The sequence below is a fragment of the Mchenga conophoros genome, linkage group LG2 (assembly GCF_057382185.1).
Source record: "Mchenga conophoros isolate Kocher_MC1m ecotype Shallow Benthic linkage group LG2, M_conophoros_male_GT1.1, whole genome shotgun sequence".
NCBI classification, from domain to species: Eukaryota; Metazoa; Chordata; class Actinopteri; order Cichliformes; family Cichlidae; genus Mchenga; species Mchenga conophoros.
The window spans coordinates 36,082,986-36,101,110 of NC_140527.1; the positions used below are offsets into that span (position 1 = coordinate 36,082,986).

General features: G+C 40.3%; 1 protein-coding gene across 3 annotated transcripts in view; it reads right to left on the reverse strand.

Moving 5' to 3' along the window:
* Window positions 1-18,125, reverse strand: part of drp2 (dystrophin related protein 2) — a 180,991-nt gene that overhangs the window by 149,136 nt on the left and 13,730 nt on the right. The window lies entirely within an intron of this gene.

The following is an 18,125-nucleotide window of genomic DNA, read 5'->3' on the forward strand; positions in this document are numbered from 1 at the left end:
ATATATAAAAAGAGATAATGTTATGTATGGTTGACTAACAAGAAGCCAAAACCAAGTTGATTGCCATGTGTCATGTTTTTATTTAATCATAGAGTGCTTTAAATGCTTTAAATGAAGAAAAGTTTTAAAAACTTTTAAATGCTTTAAATGTTTGTTGATGTACTGCAAAGGGGATGTTTCATGGTCAGTGCTGGTTAGTAACACAATAATCTGTAAAATGTGATTATGTTTTCAGTAGCCTGAAGGAATATAATTTAAAATTCAGTTATTACATTACATTTACTAATTCCAGCAGCACTCCTGCTGCTTTGGCATTTTCTGAGTGCATTTGATGTCTTACTGAGTGTGTATACTGTCTTGATGTAGCAAGAAATAGCAGCAAAACCCAGAAGTCTAAGATGAATGTTGCTGATAAAATAGCTTAAAAGACGGAAATTTGTAGCAATTTTCGTATTTAAAAGATATACTGGTTCATAAAGTGAAACTTGGGCAGTGTACCTCATCATGTGCTGAGTCGGCACAACGTGCTTTCCCATATTTAAACAATACTAATCGCCCTCCTTTTCTGGGTCAGTCTGCTTTTCAGTCTTCATTGGCCATTTGAAACAATCATAAACACGTTGATTCCCACCACGGGCTCACTTATTCCAGTCCAATTAGTCACACATGGGAAAAATAGTAGACCTCTCAATCCATGAGAGAGAGAATTATGCTAAATAATCTCAAGGGGCATGACTATAGTGTCTACACTGCTACTTAATTGAATTTAAAAATAAAATGTGTGCTAGACAATTGTTAAGAAGTGGGTTAAATTAAATGTCCGTAAAGCAGTTAGGTGGATTTCCCTTTTATGTAACCAGTATTGCCAGTGTTATCTAAGTCGGTATGGCCCTCAGGAAAAAGTGTTGGCCGGCCCTGTGTTCAAGTAGCAAAGTGTGGCCTTAAAATACTGTAGAGCACTCAGCGGAGTGTCACTTAAAAGGTGTACGAGTCCAAAATATTTCAGAGCATTTCCAAAAAAGCATGAATTACCTTCTTAATTAAGATTTAAATGATTTTGGAAAAAAAACTAGACTTAATTCAGTATTACTATTTAATAGATTTAAATACTACGTTAATTACGCTTTCTCGGTTTCTTTATAATCCACAATAATCCTAGCTATACTGGAATCTGAAATATAAACATAGCAGGAGACACAGCAGGGCGGGTGCGTATCAAAGCACTGCTGTGGATCATCCACCTCCTTACTACGCAAATCAGAAGCCATTAGTGTCAATGACAACAAGAAAACCTAGTCATGTTTTAAAAGAACATCACCTAACTCAAGCAGTCGCACGCAGTGATGATAATATTTACGGTATGGTAAGTCCCTGCAGTATCACACACACACACAAATACACAGCCCTCCCCACAGTGGCTGATTCAAATAAACTTCAGTCCTCCACACGGCCTGTCACAACAACTCTGCCCTCATCGCTACAGGCCGAACATTTCAGTTACCTCTCGCCCACACACAAACTAACATAAGAGAGAGCCTCTGTTCACTTCTAACCCAGCTGGTCTCTTACTTTATATAGCAATTATCCACTTCGTCGGCATTCACAAAATATATTTATGGAACGAGTAATAATTCTTGTTACGTGATATGTAGCATGAGCTATCTTTCAAATCACGCTGGAGAAACAACAGATCAAAAGAGAGAGAGCAAGCCAGAAACTGGCAGAGCCACACAGGAGGACTGAGAAGCCGTGACAGCTACTCTATAGATCAACTTTCACATAGGTTTCCCTTCCTAATTGTAATAACCTTAAATTGATATCTGCAGACACCTTCTGGCTCGTTTTCAATATTTGAATTACCGCATAAATGATACTAGATTTAAAAATGTTAAAGACGAGGCACTGAAGACAGTTTAAGGCAGGTCAATTTCACTGCGACTACCTATCATTAAGTTAAAAAACAATAACTAGTATTATATTTTAGTCTCATGCTCGAATACAATACAGAAAAAAGAAATTATATACATACCACTGATACTTTTGCAGTCAGCTATGGGATTCTTCAACAAAATTACAATTAATTAATTAATTCCACTTTCAGATTTATAGTGAACTGTACTCTCTCTGTACACCTGGTCAACTGCACAAGTAGACATGGTCAAGACGACCTGAAGAAGTGAGGATCATAATAGGCAATAAAGTGGATTTAAGTGACTTTGAATGCGGTTGAATGTTGTTGGTATTGATGGGCTGGAGCGAGTATTTCAGATATTCACACAACCATCTCTAGGGTTTACAGAAAATTGTTGTAAAAGCAGAAAATATCCTGTGCTTGGTAGTTCTCTGGACGGAAAATGCTTTATAGATGTCACAGAGAATGGTCACACCAACAACTGCACAACATCTCCAGTCTTAAATCAGATGGGCTACAGCAGCAGAAGAACACGCTCGGTCAGCTAAGATCACGAGGGCACAGTTTGCAGGGGCTCACTAAAATGTGACAACAGAACAGTGCAAAAACATTTCCTGGTCTGATTAGTGAACTGAACATTGTTGAAATGCCACAGTCCACCTGAGTATTGTTGCTGACCATGTTCTATATGACCACACCTGCTATATCACAAAGCTCACATCACCTCTGGCTTCTTTAACAGGATATTCACTTTTCTATACACAAATGGCATCCACAGCCACCAGGTTTCAATCCAACAGTGCACCTTTGGGAGGTAATGGAACAGGACATTCACATCACAGATCTGCAGCAACTGTGTGATGTTATCATGTCAACACTGACCAAAATCTCTGAGGAAAGTTTCCAAAACTTTGTTGAATCTATGACACAAAAGTAGCTCTGAAGGCAAAAGAGAGGGGTGACAGAAAAACAGAAACATCAGATAACGTGACTGATTTTCATCTTTTGGATGTTATTATAATTCTCAACAAAAGTGCAAATTATAACCAGCTGAACTCATTAAAATAATATTTAGACAATGACAATAACTAATGAATTAATTCACTATTTTATTGATGAAAAAGTATCCAACTGTCATTGGATGTATATAATGTGTATAACGCTTCACAGACGTCAGTCCTTCCAACACACTGATCAGATACTTCAGCATTATCTCAGCCTCTCTCTTACACAGTCACCAAAGTCAGAACTGTGACTGCTGCAACTGTGATTGACAGTCTAACATTCACTATGGATGTGTAGATGCAAGAAAGAAATTATGTTCTTTACACGGCTATTTCTTTTCTCTTAATGTCAACAACCCAGTGCAAAAGGAACAACACAATTCCCCTACATGATCTTTGAATCTCACCCTGTTCTCAAATGTGGGTGTTTAGGAAACCTTTAAACCTTTAGTGTGTTTTCTCGCTTAGTTGGACAGCAAATTAGTTGATCTCATTTCAAACTAGTTCTTTTTTAGTACATCCGCGCCTTGAGACATGCCGTGCTGCCTCTGAGGTTAGAGATCTGACATTCACCCCCTCGTTCCCACCCATGGCCCTCTCTGTATGTCATAAGACTTAACGACAGATAAGGGAGTGAAAATGGGGACGTTCGCAGGTTTAACACTCAGATGAGTGCAGCATGGGGCCTGACAGCCTCACGGAAACACGGGAAGGTGTTTGTTCGTGTGAGCGTGCGTGTACATATAACCTCTTAAGACAGCCGCGTGTCCGTGTTTTAAGTTTGTGTGTTTCTGTCTATGAATATCTGCATGAGTAAAAAGTGTCCAGAGGAGCCGTGAGAGTAAGTTATGGTGCGATGTCAGGTCTAATTAGCCAGCCCTGCCTAAGGCTATTTTATCACAGACCACTGGGAGGAGGAAATGGGGAAAAGACGCGGTGGGGGGATGAAAAGGCCACATGGGAAGCACTCACCACAATCGAAGCTTCATCTCTACAGTTCTACCCAGGTATGAGACAAGACTTTGATAAGGGCACACACACCCCCCTCGTGACCTTGCATCAACCTCCTCCTGTTCCTTTATGCCTCCCACACTCAACACTTTCTTCAAGCATTTACATGAAGACTAAGCAAGAAAAAATGTTAAGGTTAACTGAAAGCATCTTCTTACCTTGATGATGAAGTGGTTGGCACCGAGATATGTGATTAGAAAAGGTAAGAAAAACAAATTCACTGGAAGGCATCACATATTATTCAGTTGTTGAAGCTTTCATCAGGGTGGTTATTATTAGTGAACAGTATGGCTGATTGCTAACAGGTTAAGCACAATGCTTAATAATCAGACCCAGAAAAAGGTTTGAGTTCATTTAATTACAGTCACTCTGACAAAGGCTTGTTCTAAAAGCAACTAACCGAACAAAAGAGTTGTGCCTGTTTCATTCTGAACCAGAACTGAAGTAAAAGAGAAAAAAAAGAAGAAGAAGAAATAACAGCCAGCAGCTCAAAATTGAGATGTGTGTGCATTTTTGACTTGTGGGTTAAAATCTCAAATACTGCAGGCAAGAGCTCATTCTGCTATTGTATTCACTGGGAATACAAATACCTAAATAACACCTTTTTCTCTGACAGTTTTCATTTCATTCACCGCCCAAGAAATGCCTGTTGGGTCAAGCAGTTCACTCTCAACTGTGCTCCACCTCCTCTACACCGAGTTGAAAAGATGTGTGGTGCATCCCGTTGCTTTGTACAAAAAATAAAATAAAATAAAATAAAAACCTCTGATTCTGCCTATTTTGTCATTTCTTGACATATCTGCTTTGGAGATTACAGGATTATAAAAAAAAACACTTCTCTGTGTTTAGTCCCTCTTTGTGTGATAAAGAGGTAAACACAAAGGGAATGGGATATGAAAGAGATATACCAGAAACCACTAAATGAAATTTAATTTGTAACTGCAGTGCAGGGGACGACCTTTAAATTTTACAGGACTCTGCGATAATAATAACACTGCTCTCTCCATTTGAGGCTGTCAGACAGACGTGTGGATGGAACCACACAAATGTCGGTGTAACAAAGGTGTTCAGAGGTCGAAAATCACGTGCAACGTGATAAAAGACAAAAGCTCTAATAGACATATTCCCAAATCGGAGTAGAACCCTACACTTGTTTATGGTAGTCTTATGTGCAATTTCCTGAGGATAGCATGTGAGTCTTATGTTGGTCTAAATAATGGCTAAACGTAAGGTAATATTTTTGAGAGAAATGTAGCAACATTTTAGTTAACTGGAAACACACTTTTTAGGAGATTAGAGATAAGGGTTTTCCTCTTCAATGTGGTTGAAGAACACCTGTTTACAAGATCAAATTTAAAATTTAGATTTTCAATTAATCCATTTTGATGCTGCTGTTCACTTTGGAACAGTAATAAAGGGCGCTGAGGCTCTCAACAGCAATATCGCAACTAAAAGGTTAACGTCACAGCTGTAGATAATGCAATATAGACTTTAAATAAGGTAAGGTCACAATCTCACTATAATATAATAAAAATATTGAGTGAATAACATAATGCCTATAGCTTTCCAGTGAATGAAGCCTTAGCTCGACGCTCCACTTAATCGCTCTTTTCCTTTTTTCCAAAAATCAACAAGAGTCCTTGGTAGTTTTTAAATATTTACTTACGAATGTCCAAACAGGTACACAGTAACTGAAGCCAGAGTGATCAAAACTTCAGTTCAGTTCAAAACGGACGCATTGAGATTGAGAGGTCAAAAATCTGTGTGGCTCCACTCTCCTCTCGCCTAACTTCCTGGCTCTGCCAGACTATCAAAATAAAAGTATACATTTTAAGCACAAGAAATCAAACTTGAAACTTATTCCATTATTCGTAATATGTCAATCTGTAAGTATTACGTCCAATATAATACAACACTAAGCAAGTGAGCCATAACTTTATAGTTTGAATCATATAAACTCCACAAACTGCATCTAGGCTCCTACAATGCCTTTTGTGCATACGTTAAAAAGTTATGTTACTCAGATTATTACAGTTTCGAATGAAATGCTCTTTGTAATATGTCCGTCGTGGTTCCAAGTTTTTTTCTCCTGTTTATCTATCCAGTTCTGAGTTATTATGATTGCCTTCTAGTTTACATTGTTTAGTCTTCTAGTCTTTGTCTCTTAGTGTTTATGCTTCCTGTTCTATTTTGATAGTCTCTTATCTCATGTGCATTATGTTCAGTTTTGCTTCCCTTGCCTCATTAGTTGGGTTCAGTTCATTGTGTTTCTCCCCAGGTGTCTCCATTCTGGCCTCATTTCCTCTTGAGTATTTAACCCCTCAGTTTGCTCGTGTTCTTGTTGTGTTCTCCATCATAACTGCGTCCTCCTGGTTTCTTTTGTGAGACATAGACTAGCTAGTGCCCGTTTTTTTTTTTTGTTTTTGTTTTTTTTTTTTTATGCTTCTCGAGAAATGTAAGCAATAAAGCTGTTACCATACCAAAGACATGCATGCTTGGTTTATTGATGGTTTTAAATGACCTGTATGTGAGCATGAATGATTGCTTTCTTTCTATTCAGGTTGTACGCTGCCCCTCCCCCAACAGTCCAAAGATTCAATCATCTCTTCTCATTTTGTAAACCCTATTAACTTCTCACCTTCAACCTCTACTGAAGTGTTTATGACGTCATAGTGTCACACTGCAGATCCTAATCAGAGCTTCTACTAATAAAAAGCTTTAAAAACAGTGTTATCAGCAAACAGGAGAGATTCAGTCTGGAGTCATTGTAGAGACGAAAGGCAAACATGTCATTTACTCTTGAGCTTGTTGGGAACAGCTGCATGAACTCCAAAACAAAGATAAATTAGATGAACCAGATTAAGAATTTTCCATGACAATCTGAGAGCAAGAGGAAAGGTCTGCTCAAGTGTACTACATGAAATAATGAAATTAGCATTTTTCCATCTGAATCTGAATTGGAAAACTGGCTGGAGCCCATCAGTTATCAGCCCTCTGGCATCAGCTTTTCAAAAGAGATTTTTACAGGGTGATTCCAGTAAAATGCTACTGTTCCTGGAGGGATGCATAATTTCCTTCCACAAGTGCGCATAACTGCCACCCTTCATGACCTGTTCTTTTCTCGGGTTGTTTGAGTATCTGGTAGAGTCACAAAAGGTCAAAGGTTTTTTTTTTCCTTCTTTTTTTTTTTACTCTGAGTGATAAACAAAAATATACCATATATAAAAAAAAAAAAAAAAAACACCCAGCACGCCCCTGCGGGCGGTTTATCCTTCAAGCTCGGGTCCTCTACCAGAGGCCTGGGAGCTTGAGGGTCCTGCGCAGTATCTTAGCTGTTCCCAGGACTGCGCTCTTCTGGACAGAGATCTCCGATGTTGTTCCCGGGATCTGCTGGAGCCACTCGCCTATCTTGGGAGTCACCGCACCTAGTGCTCCGATTACCACGGGGACCACCGTTACCTTCACCCTCCACATCCTCTCGAGCTCTTCTCTGAGCCCTTGGTATTTCTCCAGCTTCTCGTGTTCCTTCTTCCTGATATTGCTGTCATTCGGAACCGCTACATCGATCACTACGGCCGTCTTCTTCTGTTTGTCTACCACCACTATGTCCGGTTGGTTAGCCACCACCATTTTGTCCGTCTGTATCTGGAAGTCCCACAGGATCTTAGCTCGGTCATTCTCCACCACCCTTGGGGGCATCTCCCATTTTGACCTCGGGACTTCCAGGTTATACTCGGCACAGATGTTCCTGTACACTATGCCGGCCACTTGGTTATGGCGTTCCATGTATGCCTTGCCTGCTAGCATCTTGCACCCTGCTGTTATGTGCTGGATTGTCTCTGGGGCATCTTTACACAGCCTGCACCTGGGGTCTTGCCTGGTGTGATAGACCCCAGCCTCTATGGATCTTGTGCTCAGAGCTTGTTCTTGTGCTGCCATGATTAGTGCCTCTGTGCTGTCTTTCAGTCCAGCTTTGTCCAGCCACTGGTAGGATTTCTGGATATCAGCCACCTCCTCTATCTGCCGGTGGTACATACCGTGCAGGGGCCTGTCCTTCCATGCTGGTTCCTCGTCTCCCTCCTCTTTCTTGGGTTTCTGCTGCCTGAGGTATTCACTGAGCACTCGGTCAGTTGGGGCCATCTTCCCAATGTATTCTTGGATGTTCGTTGTCTCATCCTGGACTGTGGTGCTGACACTCACCAGTCCCCGGCCCCCTTCCTTCCGCTTAGCGTACAGCCTCAGGGTGCTGGACTTGGGGTGAAACCCTCCATGCATGGTAAGGAGCTTTCTTGTCTTTATGTCAGTGGCTTCTATCTCCTCCTTTGGCCAGCCTATTACCCCAGCAGGGTACCTGATCACGGGCAGGGCGTACGTGTTGATGGCCCGGATCTTGTTCTTACCATTCAGCTGACTCCTCAGGACTTGCCTGACCCTCTGCAGGTACTTGGTGGTTGCAGCTTTTCTAGCGGCCTCTTCATGGTTCCCATTCGCCTGCGGGATCCCCAAGTACTTGTAACTGTCCTCTATGTCTGCAATGTTGCCTTCTGGTAGTTCAATCCCCTCAGTTCTGACTACCTTCCCTCTCTTTGTTACCATCCGACTACACTTCTCCAGTCCGAACGACATTCCAATGTCATTGCTGTATAGCCTGGTAGTGTGGATCAGTGAATCGATGTCTCGTTCACTCTTGGCATACAGCTTGATGTCATCCATGTACAGGAGGTGGCTGACAACTGCTCCGTTCCGTAGTCTGTATCCGTAGCCAGTCTTGTTAATGATCTCACTGAGGGGGTTCAGGCCTATGCAGAACAGCAGTGGGGACAGAGCATCTCCTTGGTAGATCCCGCACTTGATGGTGACTTGTGCTATGGGCTTGGAGTTGGCCTCTAGTGTTGTACGCCACATCCCCATTGAGTTCCTGATGAAGGCTCTTAGGGTCCCATTGATCTTGTACAATTCTAGGCATTCCAGTATCCAGCTGTGGGGCATTGAGTCATAGGCCTTCTTGTAATCAATCCAGGCAGTGCACAGGTTGGTCAGTCTGGTCTTGCAGTCTCGGCTGATTGTTCTGTCTACCAGTAGCTGGTGTTTTGCGCCTCTGGTATTCTTGCCAATTCCTTTCTGTGTCCCGCTCATGTATTGACCCATGTGCCTGTTCATCTTAGCCGATATGATGCCTGACAGGAGCTTCCATGTAGTACTGAGGCAGGTTATTGGTCGGTAGTTGGAGGGGACCGGTCCCTTCTTGGGGTCCTTGGGGTCCTTGGGGATCAGGACCGTCCGGCCTTCAGTTAGCCATTCCGGGTGTATCTCGTTAACTAGCAGCTGGTTCATTTGTGCTGCCAGACGCTCGTGGAGTGCAGTTAGCTTCTTCAGCCAGTAGGCGTGAACCATGTCGGGCCCTGGTGCTGTCCAACTCTTCATACTGGAGACCCTTTCTTGGATATCTGCCACTGTGATGGTTACTGGACCCTGTTCAGGGAGGTCGCTGTGGTCTGCCCTCAGATCCTCTAGCCACTGAGCATTGCCGTTATGGGTTGCATCCTTCTCCCATATGCTCTTCCAGTATTGCTCCGTCTCCAGCCTTGGTGGTGCTGTTCTCTTATTGTTCCCTTGCCACTGAGAGTACACCTTTGCTGGTTCTGTGGAGAACAGCTGGTTTATTCTCCTGCCTTCTATCTCTCTGGTGTACCTCCTCAAGCGGCTGGCCAAGGCTGTGAGTCTTTGCTTGGCAGTTTCCAAGGCCTCAGGTATGGACAGCTTGCTGTATTTCTTAGGCACCTTATTCGTCGCACCTTTCTGCAACTCCGTTAGTTGGCTAACCTCTCTCCGTGCTACTTTGATCTTGCCCTCTAGCCTCCTTCTCCATGGAGGGTACTGCCCCTTGTGGCTGTTCAACTTGTAGCCAAGCATCTCACTGATCACTGCTGCCGTATTGTAGATCAGCTTGTTAGTGTCGGTAATCGTGGTTGTAGGTATTGCCCGTAGTGCTGCATTAACATCATCTAGCAGACCTTCTGAGGGTACTTCACGTAATCTTGGTAACCGGCTACGGGGGATCCAGGTTTCAAGCTTGGCCATGATCCTATTTTTCAGGTCAGTTCCTCTCGCACTCAACGATCCTTCTCCTATCACACTTGGGGCTATGTACCCAATCTCGGGTGGGGGTGATGATATCTCCCCCCTGACCTGGCGTCCTGACTCCTCCTTGCCGTAGCATTTGTGTTGTACCTCGTCAATCTCTAGCTGTGAGAGCAGTCCCTTCTTTCGAATGTTGGAACACTGAGCTACTAGTTGTTTCGCCGTCATTGTGGATGTTGGGTATCGAAGAATCCATATCCATATATATATATATATATATATATATATATATATATATATATATATATATATATATATATATATATATATATATATATATATATATATATATATATATATATATATATATATATATATATATATATATATATATATATATATATATTACTACTTATGCTCTTTGTGTTAATACTGAGGCATTATTTCCAGTAGGTGTATGAGACCATGAAAACTTTAAAAACTGAACACCAGCTACAGCATTGTTCTTCATTTGCTGCATTCATTTCCACAAAATCCTCCCTCCACCAGACTGTGAGATATGGATCCAAATAACAATTTCCATAATAATGAAAAGTGGCATTGTGTTTTTCAGCTGTTCTCTGAAGTGTAGAACTAATCCAAATGTAATTAAAAGTTTATAAATGTGTATGCTGAATGTAATAATAATAATAACTAACACGGTCAACTGTGGAATTCCTTTTAATTTCACCTCCTGGATGTCCTTATTTTGCACTTTATCTTTCACCTGGACCGCCTAAGGCTTCCCACGATGCACTTGAGTTTTCCCATGACAACATTTGCAAACTCCCAGCTGCATTTTAGACTAACGAGATGTAGCACACACAGTCCCACAGGCAGAACCAAACGCCGTCTCATCTCCCAAGAAGCATAATTCCAGGGTTGTCCCTCTGTCTTTTCTTTGTATCCTTTTCTTTTTGTTCCCTCTCTACAGATGAAAAACTAACCCTTACTCAAAATGATGAAAAAAAAAAGACACTAGCCTGATTCTTTGAATTTCCTCTCAGAACCATATTAAAGAGCTAGAATGAAACAAGCCTCACCAAATCTCTTGTGTTTTGAATAACGGCATGAAAGAGTACAGGGATAAGGACTGTCAGTCTGAATTCCACAGATAAGTTTTGATGTTAAGGCTGTATCTATGGAAGACGAAATCAGGCTCTGGAGTACACAGCAAACACAAGTCTGGCATTCAGAATAATAGCAGTCAAGACAGCCTTAGATAAACAGTCAGTTCCAATGGAGGTCAGTGTCCTTCTAGCTCAGCACCTGCTTCAGTCTGTCATCTATGCATCTATCTGCAGCCCTGCACTACTCAGCTGATTAAACACTGCTGATTGATCTTTGCAGCAATCTAAAGTTCGTGTCTTTTATTCTTCAGGCTCATTTGCATATAGACTGAGCTCTAAGAACAAATGACTCTTTGAAGCACTCGCTTAGTTCTGCCAATCTATTAGACAGAGAGTTGAAACTTTGAATACTTTATCTTAACCAGTAACTGGACTGAAATAACACTACTGCCTCACAAGAAGAAGCTCCTGGGCCAGGTCTAACTGTGCACAAATCTCATAGTTTGCAGGGGTACTCAAGTTCCTCACACAAGGCAAGATGAGGCACATATGCACCACATTTATTTGCATAAGACTTGGCAACTAGAAAGTTACAGGTATGAATTTTATTAAATGACAGGTAAAAGTCAAACAACAGAAAGAAGACTGATGGGAATGTTTAAATGTTGCTTTTTAATTAAAAGTTAAAAAGATTAATAGGTCAGTCCTGTGTGACATTTTCTGAACATTTATTCTGGATCTGTGCAGCATTGTAGCTAAAAGCCACTACCTTGTGTCTGTATTTGATTGGAAGGATGGTTATTAGACTTATGGTAGTCAACCTCTGTGGGCTGATGCTGCAGTGCAAGGTAAGAGATGGATTTTTGTATCAGTTTACTAACGAAAACAGTGTTTCAAATTAAATCTTCTGAAAGACTTAGACTACAAGGTGTTCAGAAATTAGTCTCATAAATAAAACGTTTGCTTTTTTTGATGAGTTGCGTTAGAATAGACGCTTTAAAAAACTGGAGCAAAGCTTGTGACACCACATTAACTTAAAGACAAATCCAAGGATGCCTTTTTGTCCTCGGTTCTTCTCTGCCACTCTTTGCTGGTTCATTTCTTTTCAGGTGATGAACTAGGTCGACTTTGTGGTTACACAGTGTGACAGTTTTCAAATGCAGCCATTTGTGTTCTTGTAGAGGGTTAGGTGAGAGGATCAATACCACATATCTGTCTGTCAAGTGCCAAAGTACCGCCAAGAGGTGTTAGCGATTAAGCTAAAAAAAAAAACAACACCTTTAGTGCCTCTACTGAGCATTTATAAAAAGTAGACAGGTATTTTAAGGACAATCGACTGTCTTTCACACAAGAATGTATGGTACTCTGCAACTGTCATTTCTGTATATTTTAAAAGGAAAATGGGAAATAGGCAAAGTGCTGACATGCACAAACATGCTTGGGGAAACAGTATACTTAAATTTGACAGTCGATATTTGGTATGACCCCCTTTAATCTTCAGCACAACCTGAACTCTCTTAGACAAGCTTTCCTGCCATTTCTTTTAGTCTTCAAAAACTGTTTGTTGGGCTTCTTGAAGGACATTCACAACTCTTATTTGGATGTTGGCCTCCTTTTGTTTCATTCTCTTCCAAGATGATTATTCTGCACTGCTTAAAAATGTTGACAGTCTGGATTTTCAGAGGCCAGCTGATGATTGATAGTGTTTGATTGTGTGGTGTGCTTTTATTGCATTGGCATTGTGTTTGGGATGCTTGTCATGCTAAAAATTGTATATAAAGAGCTGAAGATACTTCTGTGCATTCATGTTATAATCTGTTGTTGTTGTTGACTGAAATAAAATTTTAAAAAAATTTCAATTTCAATTCAAAAAAAAATTCAGTCAATTCTGACCAGATCTCCAACAGCCCCAAACCACAACAGAAACTCCAGTGTGTTTTACAGATTGCTGTAGGCACTCAGTTGACCCTCTCTCCTGACCTCTTCTGTAAATATTAATGATGATTCAAAGAAAAGATTCAAAATTTGAAATCATCACTCGACAAATTTTCAGCTAACAGCTCTTTGGGACTTACCTTGTTGGTGCAAAAATGCTGTTTTTTCCTCAGGATAAACAGCAAAGAAATAGAAAAAAATGTTATGTTTTTGCAACAATGCCCAAATGTATGAGTTAAAGGTGTGTCTTTGCTAAGTCGTCTGTTATGTGTAGCCTCAACACTGGTTCATCCCTGGAGTTAGATGCCTTTTTAGTGACCGACTGCTACTGCTTTCTTTATATTTTAAAAAATTACAATAAAAGTCTGTCTCCTTGGAAGCAAAATATAAAGAAATTAGATTTGGCTCAAGATATTTGAACAGTGTTGTGTAAACTGAGCAGCTTGTACAATGGGAATACTTTTAAAACAACTTAGCACTAACAAATAGCTACATTATCTAATTATAAATAGTCTTTACATAGGACACAGCATGATACTATTCTCCTCCAACTGAAAAATAAGCATGCTCTCATTATTCAATACTCTTCAGAAAATGCCTTTAAATACCTTGTCTTTTTTTCATTATTCTTGTATGTGACTCATAACACTGGAGTAGTTTTTTCTTTTGGAAATTATTCTCTAGTCCAAAACTTCGAAACTTCTTTCATTGCGTGCATTCTTCAAATCCAATTTCATCCAGAAGTGTAACCAAAGCATTTTCTATCACAAGCCAAGGCTTAAAAGGAAACACACACACATACACACACACACATCTTTCTCGCTGAGGTGGCTACATAATTACCAGAGACTGTGGAGTGTTTTCTGATCGCTCCATGTAATTTCAATCAGTGATGACAAATTGTTGCATAACTAGCTCAGATTAATACGTTAATCACTCCAGCAAGTAAAAAGCAGTCTGTGGGGAGTTTGTTTAGACCGCAGACAAATATTTGAAAATTGGAAATTAGCTTGCAGATATTTCTTCCGATGTCAGCGGTCTCGAACTTAAAGATAGTGAATATATTTTGAATATTTAATAATAGATTCTGCAGACTACATCTCTGGAGGAGTAATCTTTTGTAAGTTTATCTAGAGTTTAATTTAAGTTGTCCAGCAAACTTTCTTTGTTCATTCTGCCTCTTCATGTTGGAATTATTTCTGGGATGAAAATTTTGTTTAACTTTCAGACTTGAAAGACTACAAAGTAATCAGAATCTCCCTAAAGCCCAGAATATTTTGGCAGTGATGTGTTGGATCTTTACAGAGATTCCACATTTTAAATAAGTGGCAATCTAGCTGTTACATAACTAATTCACACAGAAGAAGATGATGATCTGAAGGCAATAAAGTCTGGCAACCATTCCTGCACAGTAACCGGAAACCGCGACCCTTACCTCCTCATTCTTCTTCTGTAATGTTATTTACATCTGAATCCACCAGCGTATGCACGTTTTTTTCTACGTTTTGGCCACTGCAGGTATGAACAGCGAAGCTCAAGCTCAAAAGAGTTATTCTTACTCTGTTGCACATTTAATTATTTCAGCTTTTGTTTCTGGTGCATGGCTGTCTCTGTCTCTGGCTCTCCCTGGCCAGTCTCACTCACCTGATTTCCACCCACCTGCTCATCTGTTCCTCATTCCCCAATCACCTCTTCAGTATTTATACCACCCATTTCCACCTGCTCCCTGCCACATCGCCACACTGTCAGTGACGCCAGCTTGTCATAACGCTCTAGCCTTCCTGCCTGTAACCAGTTCCTGTTCCCACCTTTTTCCTGTCGTCCTTCCTGTGTTATGACCTAGCTGTCTCCCTCACCCCACAAAGTTTCTTTTTTGCTCCTTTGAGCTGGTTTCTCACTTGTCTATTTGAACTGTCATTAAACAAAAAAAAAAGTCCACCTACTTCATTTTTCTCCACAAGTGCAGTTAAGTTCTCTATTCTCCTTTACTGACACGTGGGGCAATTTCTAAGAAATCCTGTTTTGTCATTTTAGTAGAGCTTAAAGCTCAGACTGCTAACCATAAGCTTTGGCCATTCTAGACACGAGAAGAGGTTGGGCAGGGACGTAAATTCGACTGTTGCTGACAACAAAATACATGATACTTGTGAATTCACAAACAATTACACCAGAATTTAATCTTTCTATTGATTTATGCTGCACACTGTGTTCACCACCATCTTCAGCTCCTACACACTTGTAACTGCATTACACAGAATATAAAGCTTGGTGACTGGAGCATTGGGAGGCATACTTAGTAGCTTCAAAGAAGCAGATAACGCAGTGCTAAATATATTTTGCACTGATGATTACCCAAGTGACTTTCAGGTTTAACTGAGAGTCATATAACATATGGAGAAACTTTACTCACACAGTTGGAATAAGTATATTTTTTTCATATTTTAGCCATATTGTTTTAAAATAACGTGCCCTATCGTACCCTTAGAGGTACATTTGTTCCTTGGAGATCCTACTTGACAGATGAGCCTTATTTCTACCCTTATGGTTTACCCAACGGTAAGTGGTCCTGAACCTGTGACAACAATTATCTACATTAATCATTGAGTGCTGAATATTATTTATATATTTTTAAAAAATCATAGACTTGGAAATGGGCTAGGATATGCAGAGTGCTTTTCCCATCTTACTCTCCATCTACATCTGTACCTACTGTATGTCCACCAGGCAATGGAAGAACAAAGGCAGGTTCAAAACCAGACCCTTCCTGCTGTGAGACAACAGTACTATTCACTGAAAACTCTGGAAGTGGTGCACATGTGCACCTTTTTTACCTGGAAACACAAGTTTGTGCAAGTTTGGCCCACAAAGAATTTACAAAATTAGCTTGAGTTACAATAATTAAAACTAAGAGATATGTGAGGGACTGGTAAGACATGAGGACACGGTGGGGATTTTGAGAAAAGTGGGTTTTATTTACCCAAAGATGCAAAAATATACAAAAAAAATGAACAATACGCGACTTTGATCAGAAGCCAAATTGCAACTTAACAGAACTCCAAGCTAACTGCTGAACAACATAAAACTGATCTAACACACAACAAACAAAGGTGACTTTAAATACTGGTTGTCAGACCAGGTTGAAAAAAGAAAAAAAAACAGTTAAATAGTTACTTCAAATTAACAATACTCAACACAAGACTAAGCAAATACGCAACTCATAAGTCAAAGAAAATATACAGCAAACTGCACATGGTATTGACCAATCAGCACTTTCGGTATATAGCACATCGTTGTTCTTCATGACTCCAGCAGCCCTGAGCAGACACATGGACCCGCCCAGCACCGGTAAAGAAAAAAAAGCCTAAGAATGACCCAATAAAATCAGAGGACAGTAAAAGCTCAAAACATAGGTTCACTAAAATTTGCATTTTGGGTGTTCAAATGCATCAGCAATACATGCATGTCTCCAGACTCCTGGTTGGTAAGCAGAAAATATGCTTCACCGTGAGAAATAAGAATGTACTGCTTTGATGACTGAGTGGGTGTATGAAGTGTTTAGCGAACATCCTGCTCCAACTAATCTGTGATGCAGAAAGCCAAACGAAGCCAACCAGAGTCACACCACGGCAAAACACCGGCAAAGGATCCGCCAGCTGGATGTTTACTGATCAGAACGACATATTGTATCTGGTGGGGTAAAGAGCGGTTTTAATGCTACCAAACAATATATACTGCCAAGCCCCTGTGGCTTGGCAGTTCACATCCATTGGTTTTAGCATGACTCACTGCTTCCTTGCTAACAGTGAGCATCAACGGGAGACTGAATCTAAAAATAAAGAGGCACTATCAGCATTTCCTCTCATTCTATACATCTTGTCCTGGTACTGAACCAGTCAAACTGGGGTTAAAAAAAAAAGCAAGGTAGTAGGAGTGCATGCTAATTTCACAGACATAGTCACGAAATAATTTTGGTGCAAATTTGGTGACGTGAACAAGGATGTCTGGAGTATATGTCAGCATTTAATATGATAAGACGAGAGGCTTGTGCTGGCACATGGAAAGGTCAACATGATTGGAGGAAATTTGAAAGGTCAAGCCAGTAAAATGATCAGATATCCAAATTACTGTAGTTTAGTCAAAGTTTGTTCCAAAGCTGCTGGATCTTGAAGAAAAAAGCACAAAAGGGGAAAAAAGCTTTAAAAGACTAGCTACCTTCAGTTCAATGCCCTGCTGCCTTGTGCCAAAAAAGCAAGGTTTGTCATGAAGAAGAATTTTCTGCCCGGGCAAAGAGTTCTGCAGCTTTGCAAGATTTCTCTGCCTATTGGATTGTTTTGCATACCAATAAGAGTGAACTCTTAACACTGCAGTTTCCATAGGAACTGTGTGATACAGCTATCAGCACATAAGACAGATTGGTGAGACATTTTTAAGTGCATGAGAAAGAGTACTGATGTTCAAAACAGAACCAAAAAAAGGCAAACAAAATGATTTGGGAACTGATTAAGAAGGATTATAAACCATTTTATGAAACATGTTGGAAAATCTTGAAATTTTGCCATAATGCAGTATAAATATCACAAAAATAAACACTGCCTAAGGCAAGGTGCCTAATCTGAGATGGAAAACCTTTTCCGAAAACAGAACTGCAAAAGGAAAAGAAGCTGCTGGATTTGCCGAGGGGAGAAAATCCACAACAGGCATTTAATTGACTTAACTTTTAATTATGAACATTCACACTCAAGACGTATTCTGTGTTTTAGGTAAGCTCAACTCTTCCGTGTTTTTTTGTTTGTTTTGTTTTTGTTATTTTGCATGCACAAATATATACTTATTTTACCATTTGTCATATGTAAAATTCAATGTTCATCCATGCTGGTGACATAACTTTAGGAACAGCCCACCATTGTAGTCTTAACCAACATATCTCAACAAGTCTTACAGAGATCAACATTGCAGTCCTTTATGGTTCCCAAAGGCTATGCCATATAATGGTATGGTGCCAGGCACGAAAGGATATCCTTTTTCCAATGATGTATCCAATCCACAGTAGAACCAGTTCAATGCTCTTCTATC